This window comes from Dasypus novemcinctus, chromosome 24, assembly GCF_030445035.2.
Source record: "Dasypus novemcinctus isolate mDasNov1 chromosome 24, mDasNov1.1.hap2, whole genome shotgun sequence".
NCBI lineage: Eukaryota > Metazoa > Chordata > Mammalia > Cingulata > Dasypodidae > Dasypus > Dasypus novemcinctus.
The window spans coordinates 65510743-65523410 of NC_080696.1; the positions used below are offsets into that span (position 1 = coordinate 65510743).

Consider the following 12668-nt stretch of genomic DNA (forward strand, 5'->3'; position numbering starts at 1 on the left):
TTTTGAAAAGGACCTCCTCTGACCTCCCCAGATTTGGGTCAGAGCCCCTGATGCTGTCCCTGTAGCTGCTGTTACAAAGAGGCGGAAAGGCTTCTTGGAGGAAGAGAGGGCCGGGCAGGTTTGCACCAGTGCCCGTTGAGCCCCGCTGAGGCCTCTCTGTCCCCGAGAGCCCACACCTTCATTCTCAAAGGGCCGCTGAAGGACGATGGTCACTCTCTTGTAACTGCTCCCTGCTGGTTAGGGCCAGGAGGCCTTACCTGACAAGGTGTAAAACCCTCCTGCTCTTCTATCATGGTTGGAGGAAGACAGCTATGGCACCCTGGGTGACACTGGGTGAAATCCCTGCATGGAAAAAGTAGAAAAGGCCAGGCACCTGAGGGCTGCATTGTTCTAAAGCTTGTGGGCTTTATTTTGCAGGTTTTGATCAGAAACTTGTTTCCAGGTCCGGCGTGAGGAAAGGTACCCGTAGACTCTCTTGAAGGGGTTAAGCTGAAGCGGATGCCAGCCACCTCGTTCACTGTTTCCTCCCTGGTGGGACAATGCTTAGCCCTGGCAGGACGGCATGTGGGTTTGCCAGTCCTCCCTAGGACAGGAGTGGGACAGGTTTTGGAATAAGGGCTAGGAGGAAGACTTAGATTAAGCACGTTGAATGCTTCCAATGCAAGGTGTAACATATCTAATAAACTTAACCTTTTAGTACTTTGCTTTTTACTTCTACACCTTTACCATGTAGATGTTAATTAACAGGTATTTTACTTCAGCAATACAGATGCCCAATGGAATCCAGATTATCTTCCTTTACCACCACTTGAATATGCAGATTGAGGTGAACTCTGACCATTTTTTTCCTAATATGAAGCTACTTTTTATTATTAGCATAAATTTAGTTTCTGTTTAATAATGACTTACTTGAATTAGTCATTCAAATATTTCAGCTTAAACATTGCTTCAACAACCTTCTCCCAACTGTGCACCCGAAATAAGAATAAGGCCTAGAGCTGCAGGATGCCTAAGAGTTACCTCCTGAGCGCCTCCATATTGCTCAAATGTGGCCAGTCTCGAAGCCAAACTCAGCATGGAAATTTGTTGCCTTCCCCACAGCGTGGGACATGACTCCTGGGGATGAGCCTCCCTGGCACCAAGGGATTACTACCAAGTACCAGCTGATGATATAACTAGAAAATGACCTTGAATTAAAGGGTCAACTCAGACCAGCAGAATATCTCAGTCTACATATAATACCAGGAGTTAAAAATGCTTTTGATCTGAATGAAAGGGGGAAATGGAAAGGACAAATGAGTTTATATGGCTATGAGTCTCCAAAAAGAGCCGGGAGGTTATCAGAGGGGTTGCCCTTATGTACACCTCAGCAGAGTCCCAGAGATAGATGAAGTAGATATAACCTCAGGTATTGGTTCTTCTGAGGGCTACAGAGACCCACAGGTTCTATGATCATGGCAGATGGAGTTCAGTGCCATGTCAGTTGGCCCTACTTTGGAGTTTGTGTTTCTGTGTGATGGAGCTGGACTCCGATGTGATCTTTGTCCACAAGCCTCTCCTGTTACTTTTACCAGAACTGCAGTTGGTGCTGGGGTTTAGTGTATACCCAGGGGACCTGAATCTCTGGACTGACCATGTGATAGCCAGGCCTTGAGCCTCAACAGACTTGCAACTCCTACACTTTGGTTTATTGAACTTACCCCACTCAGCTAACATGGAGGTGACAAAGGTCAACCACCACACCAGGGAGCCAAGAGTGCCTACAACTGAAAGCAGGAGAATTGCATCCAGCATTCATGTGGAATTTAAGCCCCCTCTTGATATAGATGTGGAGTGGACACAACCATTCTAAGGTCCACAGGATGGAGGAATAGAGTATGGATTAGAGTGGACTTACTGATAGTCTATTCATGAACTATTGTGATTAGTAATCGAAGAAAATGTGGCATTGGTGTGGAGAAAGTGGCTATGGTGGCTGCTAGGGGTAGGGAGTGGGAGGAGGACATGTGATGTGGGGGCATTTTCGGGGGTTGGAGTTGTCCTGAGTGGTGCTGCAGGGACAGTTACCAGACATTGTATGTCCTCCCATGGCCCACTGGGTGGACTGTGGGAGCGTGTGGTCTATGGTGTGGATCATTGACCATGAGGTGCAGCGGTGCTCAGAGATGTATTAAAAAAGTGCAGTGAATGTCTCATGATGATGGAGGAGGTTGTTGTTATGGGGAGAGGAGTGGGGTGAGGGGGGTGGGAGGTATATGGGGACCTCATTTTTTTTAATGTAACATTAAAAAAATAAAGACCAAAAAAAAGTAAAAAAAACAAAAAACAAAAAACAAAAAAACAATCTTCTTATAACTATCCATAACCCCATAGACAACAGTTGCTTCATCTTGTGACAAATTCTACCTTCACAAGACACATTCCCTTATTAATGCTTCATTGTACAATACCTTCTACAACTTGCCATTTGCATTCAAATTTTGTCCTACATGTTTCCTTTCTAATTTCATAAAAATCAGCTATCTTATCTTAGAGGGAAAAAAAAAAACATTCCTTCAAACAAACTTATCAAATTTTAGTCAGCACTCTCACAAACCTTTTATTTCTTTCTATATCTACTTAAGTCTCATATCCCTCATTCTGTTCTGTGAAAAAAGAATAAGCTATTCATCTCAATTTAGGCATTTCAAAGATTTCCATACTTTACCACTGTAAGTTCTTATTTGATTTTTAGCCATCTAAGTAGAGCTCTTTTAAGAATTTTCATTTGTCAATTTACTATTACCACCCAGAGGTATTAAAACATACACTGAACAGACAAACACAGAAAGAATTACAAAAGCAAGATTGGCACAGAGCCAAACCTCATCTGCCTCATATTTTGGCCAGAAAACATTGGGCAGTCATTTCCTTTCCCCTGGTTCCATCATTATTGGTCCAATGTTCCAACATCCTGATAGATTATCCAGAGGAATGTCCCCGGGGGTCTTACAGATACCCCCTCCCCAGTCAAGTGGCTGCCTCTGCTACCCATTCTGAGTCTTGTCTGGGTTTCTTTCAAGCCCAGACTCATCAGAATTTCCCCACCACCAAGGCAGCATTTAATTGTCCCGTTTCTTACCTTGGTCCATGCACAGAGTTGCCTGGTCAATGAGAGGCAGGTTTTCCTTCCCCTTTTCTCCACAATCAGCAGATCCTAGCGTCTGGTCTTGGGTCCTTCCAGCTGTCAAAGGCAGGCTCCAACAGTGGAGTCTGAGAGCGCTCAGTCAGCAGGGCGTGCCTTCCCCTCACCCACCAATGGGGCCCCTCTCCGAAGCTTCAGATCCCGGACGATCCCCCAAGATTGTTAGAAAAGAAAGCTGTACCTGTAAGAAAACAAAAGCTCACCTGACTGCGGAGGAGAAAAGCATTTTATTAACAATCTTGCAAGAACAGGCGCACAACCTGGATAAAATGGCCAGTCCACCAAACAGAAAGAAACAGTGATATTTATAGCCTAAGCCTAACATGCAGGCCCCACCCCTGTTCCCCACTGACTGGGTACCTCAGGGGCTACAGCCTATCCAAGACGTCTAATTAACTTACGCAGTTGCCCGCTCTGAGTCGCCACTCCCGCTCCCTACATACCAGCGACTTGGCTCTGCTTTCAAATTTGCTGCTGCTTTTCACAATTGGCCCCACCCTCACTTTGGCATCACCCTCTGCTCAGTGCCACTTTCAAATTTTGGCGCCAGAGCCATTAGAACCCCTTTCCCTCCCTCCTCCAACTGCAGAGCTGGCTTTAGCCTCACCTTCGTGTGAAAACTAAACTTAACCTGTTCCTTACAAAATGATAAAGCATTCAGCACTTCAATTAAAAGGCTGGAAAAGCAAGGCCCTGCCAGGTGCCGTTTTCAAGGGAGGCCCTTTAGAACACACTGCGCGAGCAGCAGCTTCCCAAGGCTGGAGCGGCTCTATTTCCATAGGTAAGACAGACTTTAACACCAAGAGGTTGTCAGCCACAGGAGGAGACGCTGCGTAGTGAGGAAGCCGTCAGTTCATCGAAAAGACATAAGTCGTAACTGGAATGTGCCTCGTAAGAGAGCTTCAAACAGACGAGGCAAAAACTGACAGAATTAAAGAACAAAAGGGATGGTTGCAGACTCGTCGGAGATTTCAGCACCTCTTTCTCAGCAGTGGAGAGAAAGACTGGACAAAAAGGCAGAACACAGACGACCTACAACCTTTTTTTATAAGATTATTTTATTTATTTATTTTTCCCCTATCCTCATTGTTTGCACTTGCTGTCTGCTCTCTGTGTCTGTTTATTGTGTGCTCTCTGTCTGCTCACCTTCTTTTTTTTAGAAGGCACCAGGAACCAAACCCAGGACCTCCCATGTGGGAGGGAGGTGCCTAATCATTTGAGCCACCTCTGCTCATGCTTATTGTGTCTCTCATTGCGTCATCTCGTGGTGTCATCTCAATGTGTCATCTTGTTGCATCAACTCACTGCACCAGTCTGTCATGTCAGCTTGTTGTTTTGCTTGTCTTCTTTAGAAGGCACCAGGAACCGAACCCAGGACCTCCCATGTGGTAGGTGGGCACCCAACTGCTTGAGTCACCTTGGCTTCCCACTAGAAACTATCTTGCCCTGACTGCTATTTATCAAAACTACACCCTACACATTCTTCTCCACTGAATTGGCATACATTCAGTGAGATAAACCAAATAGTGGACCATAAAACAAACTTCAGTAAATTTAAAAGAATAACACAGATAATGTTCTCTGATAACAATGGAATTAAATTTAAATCAATAACAAGAGGGGAGTGGGTGTAACTCAGTGGCTAAGCACCTGCTTCCCATGATAAAGTTCCCCGGTTCAACTGCTAGCACCTCCTAAAAAAAAGAAAGAACAGGAAATATTTGGAATTTTCTAAGTAATGTGTGGATCAAAGAAATCACAAGGGAAATTAGAAAATATTTTGAACCAAATATTAAAGAAAATATAATGTTAAAACTTGGATGCAGCTAAAGCAGTGCGTAGAGGGAATTTTACAGCTTAAAATGCTTATATTCGAAATTGATGAAGTGGCTGTGGCTCAAGTCATTGAGTGCCTGCCTCCCCCCATGGGAGGTCCTGGGTTCAGTTCCCGGTGCCTCCTAAAAACAAAAACAAATAAGCAAATGAATGAAAAAACCAACTCAGTGGTTGGGTGCTGGTTTCCCACTTCTGGGGTCTGGGGCTCAATGCACAGCCTGGGACTTCAAAAAAAGGAAAAAAAAGAAATTGAGGGAAGCAGATTTGGACGAACAGATAGTTCGTCCACATGGGAGGTCCAGGGTTCAAACCCAGGGCCTCCTGACCCGTGTGGAGCTGGCCCATGCGCAGTGTTGATGCACGCAAGGAGTGCCGTGCCACGCAGGGGTGTCCCCCGCGTAGGGGAGTCCCACGCACAAGGAGTGCACCCCGTAAGGAGAGCCACCTAGTGTGAAAAAAAAAAGTGCAGCCTGCCAAGGAGTGTCACCGCACACACGGAGAGCTGGCGCAGCAAGATGACGCAATGAAAAGAGACACAGGTTCCTGGTGCTGCTGACAAGAATACAAGCAGACACAGAAGAACACACAGCGAATGGACACAGAGAGCAGATAACAGGGGGCGGGGGGGAGGAGTTAGGGGGGGAGGAAGGGGAGAGAAATAAATAAAAAATAAATCTTTAAAAAAGAAATTGACAGACTAATTCTAAAATTCATATGGAAATGCAAAGTGTCATGAATATCCAAGGTAAACTTGGAGAAGAATAAAGCTGGAGGGCTTGCACTGCCAGGTTCACGACCATGACACTAATTAAGGATAGCAAATAGACCAAGGAGCTGAAGAGAGTCTAGAAAAGCCCACACACGGTCACCCTGCTTAGGGCGAACTTGATGCTCCTCGCGGTGGGAAAGGGGTGGGCTTTTCAGTAGTTGGTCCTGGGCCAATTGAGTGTCCATAATGGGGGAGAAATCAATCTTCCCCCACCCTCCGGTTCAAAAGGATCCCTTCTGCGTGACTGGAGGATCGGAACGTGCTGGGTAAAACAGTAAACGTTTTAGAAGCTACCTCATAGTCTTGGAGTAGGTGAGGTTTTTTAAAATAAGCTCCAAGTGCTAAACCCTACAAAGGGGGGAAAATGATAAATTGGGTTACATTAAGAATGATCACAAGGCACTATTAAGAAAACGTTGCGTGGGAGATGTAGGAAATACCTATATCCAAGAGAGCGGTCACGTCCTGAATAAGTAAATAATTCCTTTTCAAAAGGCAGAGGAACGGGTCGCCTGACCAAGCACGTCACAAAGGAGAATGCCGAGGGCCCAGAGGGACGTGAAGAGGCGGTCACCTTGCTAGTTATCAGGGAAACACCCCAAAACTCAAAGGACGGGCCCGACCTCGGGTGGGCAAGCACGGGGCAGCCGCTGCCGAGCGCGCGTGCTTATCCGGGCACTTCTGAACCCCGCCTGGCCTTCCTCTGAAGCCGTGCCGTCCCTCAGCCTTGGGCCCCGCAGCCTGCCCCGCGAGAACCCCAAATCAGCTAGGCCTTACGTTCTGTAATAACCCAAACCTGGAAACGACCCAAATTTCCATCACCCCAAAATGGGTCACTACCTGGATGTCTGTTCACACAGGGCGTTGCGTGGTGTGTTCGCGGCGGCCCCGCGAGGCTGTGGGCTTTGGCATCGTGTTGTGCTTGCGTGAACCGACGTCAGCTAATCTGTGCGTGCACAGCTTTCTCAGCTGGAAAGCCCAGTACAAACCGTCCAGGCCCCCGTTTTGCAGAGGAGGAAACTGGGGCCCAGAGAGGGTGAGTGACTTGCCTGAGGCCACCAGGAAATGGAAGGATTTAGACCCAAACCCAGGACTCCGGAGTTCCCATGGACGTTCCTAAGTCGCTCTGATACTTGGAGGTTTTTTGTTTGTTTTTTAATATATTTTTTATTTACTTTCAAAAGACACATAGATCACACAAAAATACTTGCAGGTTTCACCAGCTCAAATAAGCCGTGAGGTCCTAGAAGCCAGGGACGAAGTGTCCGTTTGGGGACTGGTAAATGTTTAATAATTGTCCCTCCGAGAGAAAAATGAATCCGTCAGTAAGCGCCCAGATGTGGCTGTTTTAGTTTCTCAGCTGCTAAAACAAGGACAGGTGCCGGCGGCCTAACGGGGAGTGCAGCTCAGGGCTCTGGGGACGGAAGGTGGCCTCCTCCCGGGGGCCACGTCTCCTGGCTGCCCACCTTGGGGTCCCTTCTCACGGGCGTCTTCTCCTCCCCTCTTGGGGTGCCGCCGACGTCCCCCCGCGGCGGCCCCCTCCGTCTGACTCTCACCCTGCTTAGAGAGAACACCTCCCCACGGCGGTCCACGCCCGCCAGCAGCAGCCCTGGGCGGGCACGGCGGGCAGGGGCCACCGTCCAGCCCCGCAGCGGCACCTGCCACGCCCGCGGTGTCCACACTCCCACCCCGGCTGCCTCGGACACCAACGTGACGGCCCCAAACGTGGACCTGGCGCAAGATGGACCCCTGTCCTGGAGTCAGGTGTGGCACCTTAGATGCACCCGTTTCCTGGCTCTGGGGGCGCACCCGGGCCTGGGCAGGGATAAGTCCTCTTCCACGGGCGCAGACGGACTCGTAAAGGGCGTCAGCCGGGGCCAGCCACATCCGCCGAGGGCCCTGGTCCACGTGTAAGGACATCCCCCGCCGGCCCTGGGCGTCAGGGCCCCGGCAGGCTGCGCGGCCGCAGCTCCGGAGTGGGTGCCCGGCGGGCTGGGGGGGCTGGCGGCAGCGCACCTGGGGGCCGGCAGGAAACTCTCCCGGGGGCCGGCCGCGTGGGCCTCTTCCCCCATCTGCACGGATCAGTTTTTCAACAGTAAGTGAAAGCCTGGTTTCGAAGGGCCGTGTACCCCTGGGGACAGCCCTGGCGCGGGCTGGGGGTCACGGGGAGTCGTGGCGTGGCACGGTCTGCACGCGTGCTTTGATATTTTACGGGGAAGGCCGGCGGGTCTTGCTCATGTCCTCGGAAGCATTTACAGGGACAAGAGCAGCGCGGCCTCCTGCTGGGGAGGCCCGGCCTCGCTGGCCCAAGGGCCCTGGACTTGAGGACGGAATTTCACTGCCCCCCACGGCCCTCGGGCTCCTAGCACCCTGGCCCTCCACCTCAGCCCCTGCCCTGCGGGGAATCTGTGCCTCCCCCTTCTCACCTCTTCTGTGCCTGTCTGATGGAGGAGGCAGCCCCTGCCTCACGCCCACGCCGAGGCCCGTCTCAGGAGGCCAGGGGTCATTCCTAGGCCCGAAAAGCCGCGCTCCGCCTGCTCTGCGGTCAGGGACTCCCGGGCCAGGCCGTCTGGGTGCCAGATGCCGGTGGCGGCCCGAGTGGGGGGCACCCCAGCACCCCAGAGTGCTGACTCCAGGGCCATCAGGTCCCCGGGCCCCAGAGTGGATGATGAGGCCCCCTCCCCCTTCCTCTTGGAGGCTCCGCCGGCAAAGGGACAGCGGAGCATGGGCTGCTTTTTCGGGAAGATGCCTGCACCTCCGATTTCGCAGCAGCCACGGTCCCCCGGCACGGCCGCCCGCCACCCTCACCTGCCCCTTCTGGCGCCGCCGGCTCCAGGTGGGCGGCAGTGGGCGGAGCACTGCAGGGAGGAGCCTGGGGGTCGCAGGCTCTGACAGACGCAGGGCCCACGGCCTGAGGTTCTGTGCACCCTGCGAACGGGCCACCCCGCGAGCCTTCCTTCAGGTAAGCAGGCATCAGGGAGCGCCTGCTGCCGCCCGGACCAGTGCCCACAGGAGCCGTCCACTCCCGGGTGGGGTCCAGGCACTCGGCCAGAGGTCTTGGAGGCCAGTCCCCCCTTTGGTACCCTCCCGCCCCCCACCTGGGGGGATGCCTTGTGCCCGGGGGCCCTGAGGACAGACCCCGCTGGCTGTGGTCCTGAGAGTGGACCTCCTGGCTCTGGCTTGGGATCTTCCTGATCCTTTCATTTTTTTTTTATTTTAATTTTTTAAAATTTTCTCTCCCCGCTCCCCCCCGTTGTCTGTTCTCTGTGTCCATTCGCTGTGTGTTCTTCTGTGTCTGCTTGCATTCTTGTCAGCGGCACCGGGAATCTGTGTCTCTTTTTGTGGCATCATCTTGCTGCGTCAGCTCTCCGTGTGTGCGGCGCCATTCCTGGGCAGGCTGCACTTTCTTTTGCGCTGGGTGGCTCTCCTTACGGGGCGCACTCCTTGCACGTGGGGCTCCCCTATGCGGGGGACACCCCTGCGTGGCAGGGCACTCCTTGTGCACGTCAGCACTGCGTGTGGGCCAGCTCTACACGGGTCAAGGAGGCCTGGGGTTTGAACCCTGGACCTCCATGCGGTAGGTGGACGCTCTATCAGTTGAGCCGAATCCACTTCCCTACCTGCTCTTTTTAAAGACTCTGACCGGCTCCTGCTGCCTTGGTCCCGCCTATGTCCTGCCTCCAGTGCCCCCGCACCTCCAGGTTCGGGCGGTCAGCGCCATCCTGGGTGCTCGGGCCCCGGCCTCGACACTCTGACCCTTCGGAGCTGCCTGCCTTTCGGCTCTCCAGGTGAGCAGGGCGGAGCCTCCAGCGTGTCCCTTCGTGGGAGGGGCCCCGTGGACCACCGCCCGGCGTTTCGATTTGTCTGAAGTGCCTTCCTAGAGCCATGCCGTCACCTTTGTGCTGTCAAGTCTGTGTGTCCACAGTGACCACCTCCACCCCAACCTGGACTAGAGGACAGGAGGCTTCTGGCCACACCGAGGAATGTGGCCGCGGGCCCAGCTGCCAAAGGGGCGCTGACGCAAAATACCAGAAACTGATTGGTTTCTATAACGGATATTTATTTGGGGCAGGAGCTTACAGATCCCAGGCCATAAAGCATAAGTTACTGCCCTCACCAGAGGCTATTTTCACATCTTGGAGCAAGATGGCTGCCGACAGCTGCGAGGGTTCAGGCTTCCTGGGCTCCTACGTTCCTGGGGCTTGCTTTCCTCTGGCTTCAAGGTTCCTTCCTTCCTGGGGCTGGCTTCTCTTTCCTCTGTGTGCTGACTTCCCAGCTTAAGGCTTCAGCATCAAACTCCAACATCAAAAACCGTCAATTCTGTCCTTTGGTTTTTATCTGTGAGTCCCCACCCACCAAGGGGCGGGGACTCAACGCCCTAATGATGTGGCCCAATCAAGCCCTAATCATAACTCAATCGTGCCCAGGTACAAATCCGACTACAAGCACAATCCAATATTATTTTTGGAGTTCATCAATTATATCAAACTGCTACAGGCTCTAAAAGCCTCGCTGTGTCCGACTCAAGAGTCGAGCTGGGGGCGGGGCTGGGGTGCCCCCATGCCCTCCTCGGGGAGAGGCCAGGGTGAGCCTGCGCGGAGTTAGAGGACCATGTGGCGAGCTCCCATCCCCTAAACTCAGGAGACTGCTCACCAAGCCCGGACTTGCAGCTGCTCTTCACGACCCGTGGGCGCCCCAGCCCGGACCTGGGTCCCCAAGAAGCAGCACGGCCAGCTGTGCAGCCCCGTGTCCCGACAAGCCCCTCAGCTTTCCTGCTGCACAGTGTGGGTCCCCCTTCAGGCAGGACCCTGGCACCCCAGAGCCCACGACTCCCCACCCGGCCCCCCGCCAGCGTGCGGACCCCAGGGTCTCAGAGCTAGGGCCACTCTGGGGCAAGCTCCAGGGGTCCCCTTCTCCGCTCCACCCAGCAACGGGCAGCCGGAGGGCAGCAGGCTCAGCACGGTGGCTGGAGCACCCACCCGACAGGCGCTGTGTGGGTGCTGGGGACGGGAATGGGGGAAGTGCCCGATAGGGCACGGGTCCAAAGGGTGTGTCAGGGTGGGGCAAAACAAAGCAGAGAGGGCCGCGTGGCCGGGGGGGCAGAGGGGGGGCGCGTATGCTGGCCTCGGTGGCGCAGCTCTGGCCGAGCCATGGGGAGCTGGTGGAACAGTGTCTGGACAACGAGAACAGCCAAGGAACAGGCACAGAGGCAAGAGCCCGCTGCCCGCTCAGAAGCTATTAGGAGGTCTAGAGGGGGTGCTCGGGAACGGCAGAGGGGGAGACCAGGTCAAAGCCGGCCTGTGAGGTCAGCAAGAGGCCAGCTGTGGCGGACGCCAGACGTGGTGAGGGCCGAGGCAACAGGACTCGCAGGCCGCGGCGTGAGAGACAGGGGCGGGGGCAGGTCGGAGGCTGTGGCCCACGGGCGGAGCGGGCTGGAGCCAGGACGTCGGGAGGGACACACCTCCTTGGGGTGCCGCAAGCAGGAGCCAGGGGGCCTGGGTGGGCCCGGGAGCGTGAGTGGGGGTCACCGGGAGAAGCCGGGGGTGACTCCCAGGGCCGAGCCCCGAGGCCGCCCGGCCCTCTGCTGGAGGCGGGGGCAGGAGGGAGCAGGCGCGGGAGGCTTGTGCTCAGCCAGCCCACGACGGCCCTGACCCCTCGGCTCCCACAGCCCAAGGAGCCAGAGCCCTCGGAGTGGCCGGCACGTGAGGGGACAAGGGCGCTGGCACCCGACAGTGAGTTCCTTCAGAGCTTCCAAGACACACGGGAGTCCAGCTAGGGAGGGCTTCCTGGAAGAGGTGGCACTGTGGGCGGAGGGCTCAACGTGGAAGGGTGGGCAGGAATCAGCCAGGGAGAGCGAGGGGGGCCGGCTTTCCAGAGCGCGAGGGCTGAGCAGAGGCTAGAGCGGAAGAGGGAGAGGAGTGGACGGGCCGTGTGGGTGGGGAGGGGCCTGGGGCTGCGGCGGCCCGTGGGAGCCGAGCTCGGGTGGGGGCCTGGACTCGGGCCCAGGAGGCAAAGCCACGCACGCGCGAGAGGAAGGGGCCTCCGGCTGTGACCGCGCAGACCCAAACGGCCCGAAGGCCATCTGCTGCTGAGGGGTCCCTGGGACCCTCGGTCACCAAAACACAGGCCGGCGCCTGGCCCACGTGCCGCGGCCACGCCAGAGCATCCTGGGCCCACCGGGTGCCTGGCCCGCGGGGGAGGGTCTGCTCGGGCACAGCCAGCGTGGCTGTCGGCTGCATGGCAGGCAACGAATAAATCTCTAAATGGATGAATGAATGAATTAATGCATGAGTGGCTGAGTGAGTGCACTGATGGATGGATGGACAGAAGGGAGATGGTAGGATGGATGGGTGGAAGGAAAGATGGATGGGTGGAGGGGAGGGTGAATGGGAGGGGGGTGAAGGAGTAGGTGGGTGGATGGGTAGATCAATGAATGGATGGGTGGGTGGGTGGGTCAGTGGGTCAGTGAAGGGGGCGGGTGGAAGGGAGGAAGGGAACGTGTGCACCAGTGCGATCCGCCTCCTGGGACCAGTCCCCAGACCTGCCGTCCTTCCTCTCACGTTACTTTCTTCTTTTCTGGGTTCTCAGGAGAAGCACCCCTTGTTTCAGGACTGAATTACAAGTAGCCTTGCCTTGTTGCTGGCGGCCCCCACGTTTGGACATCTCGGCTGGGAGGGCTGAGGAGTGGCCTCCTCTGCCCGGGCAGGTCCCTGCAGGGGGGAGCGATGGGGCTGGAACCTCCAGACTCGGGACTGTCGGGGAGACGCTCTGCAGGTCCCCCCGGGTGGCACCTGCCTCTGCCCGTGCCATGCACAGCTGCCCCCCCCAGGCCCTCGGGCCTGACCCCGCCCAGGGGACCCCCCCGCCGCCGCGGCCCCC

The 12668-nt window shown here is 55.0% G+C and overlaps 1 pseudogene; it reads left to right on the forward strand.

Moving 5' to 3' along the window:
• The first annotated feature begins 8534 nt into the window (after nt 1–8534).
• Nucleotides 8535–12668, forward strand: part of LOC101420053 (double homeobox protein A-like) — a 34908-nt pseudogene continuing 30774 nt past the window's right edge.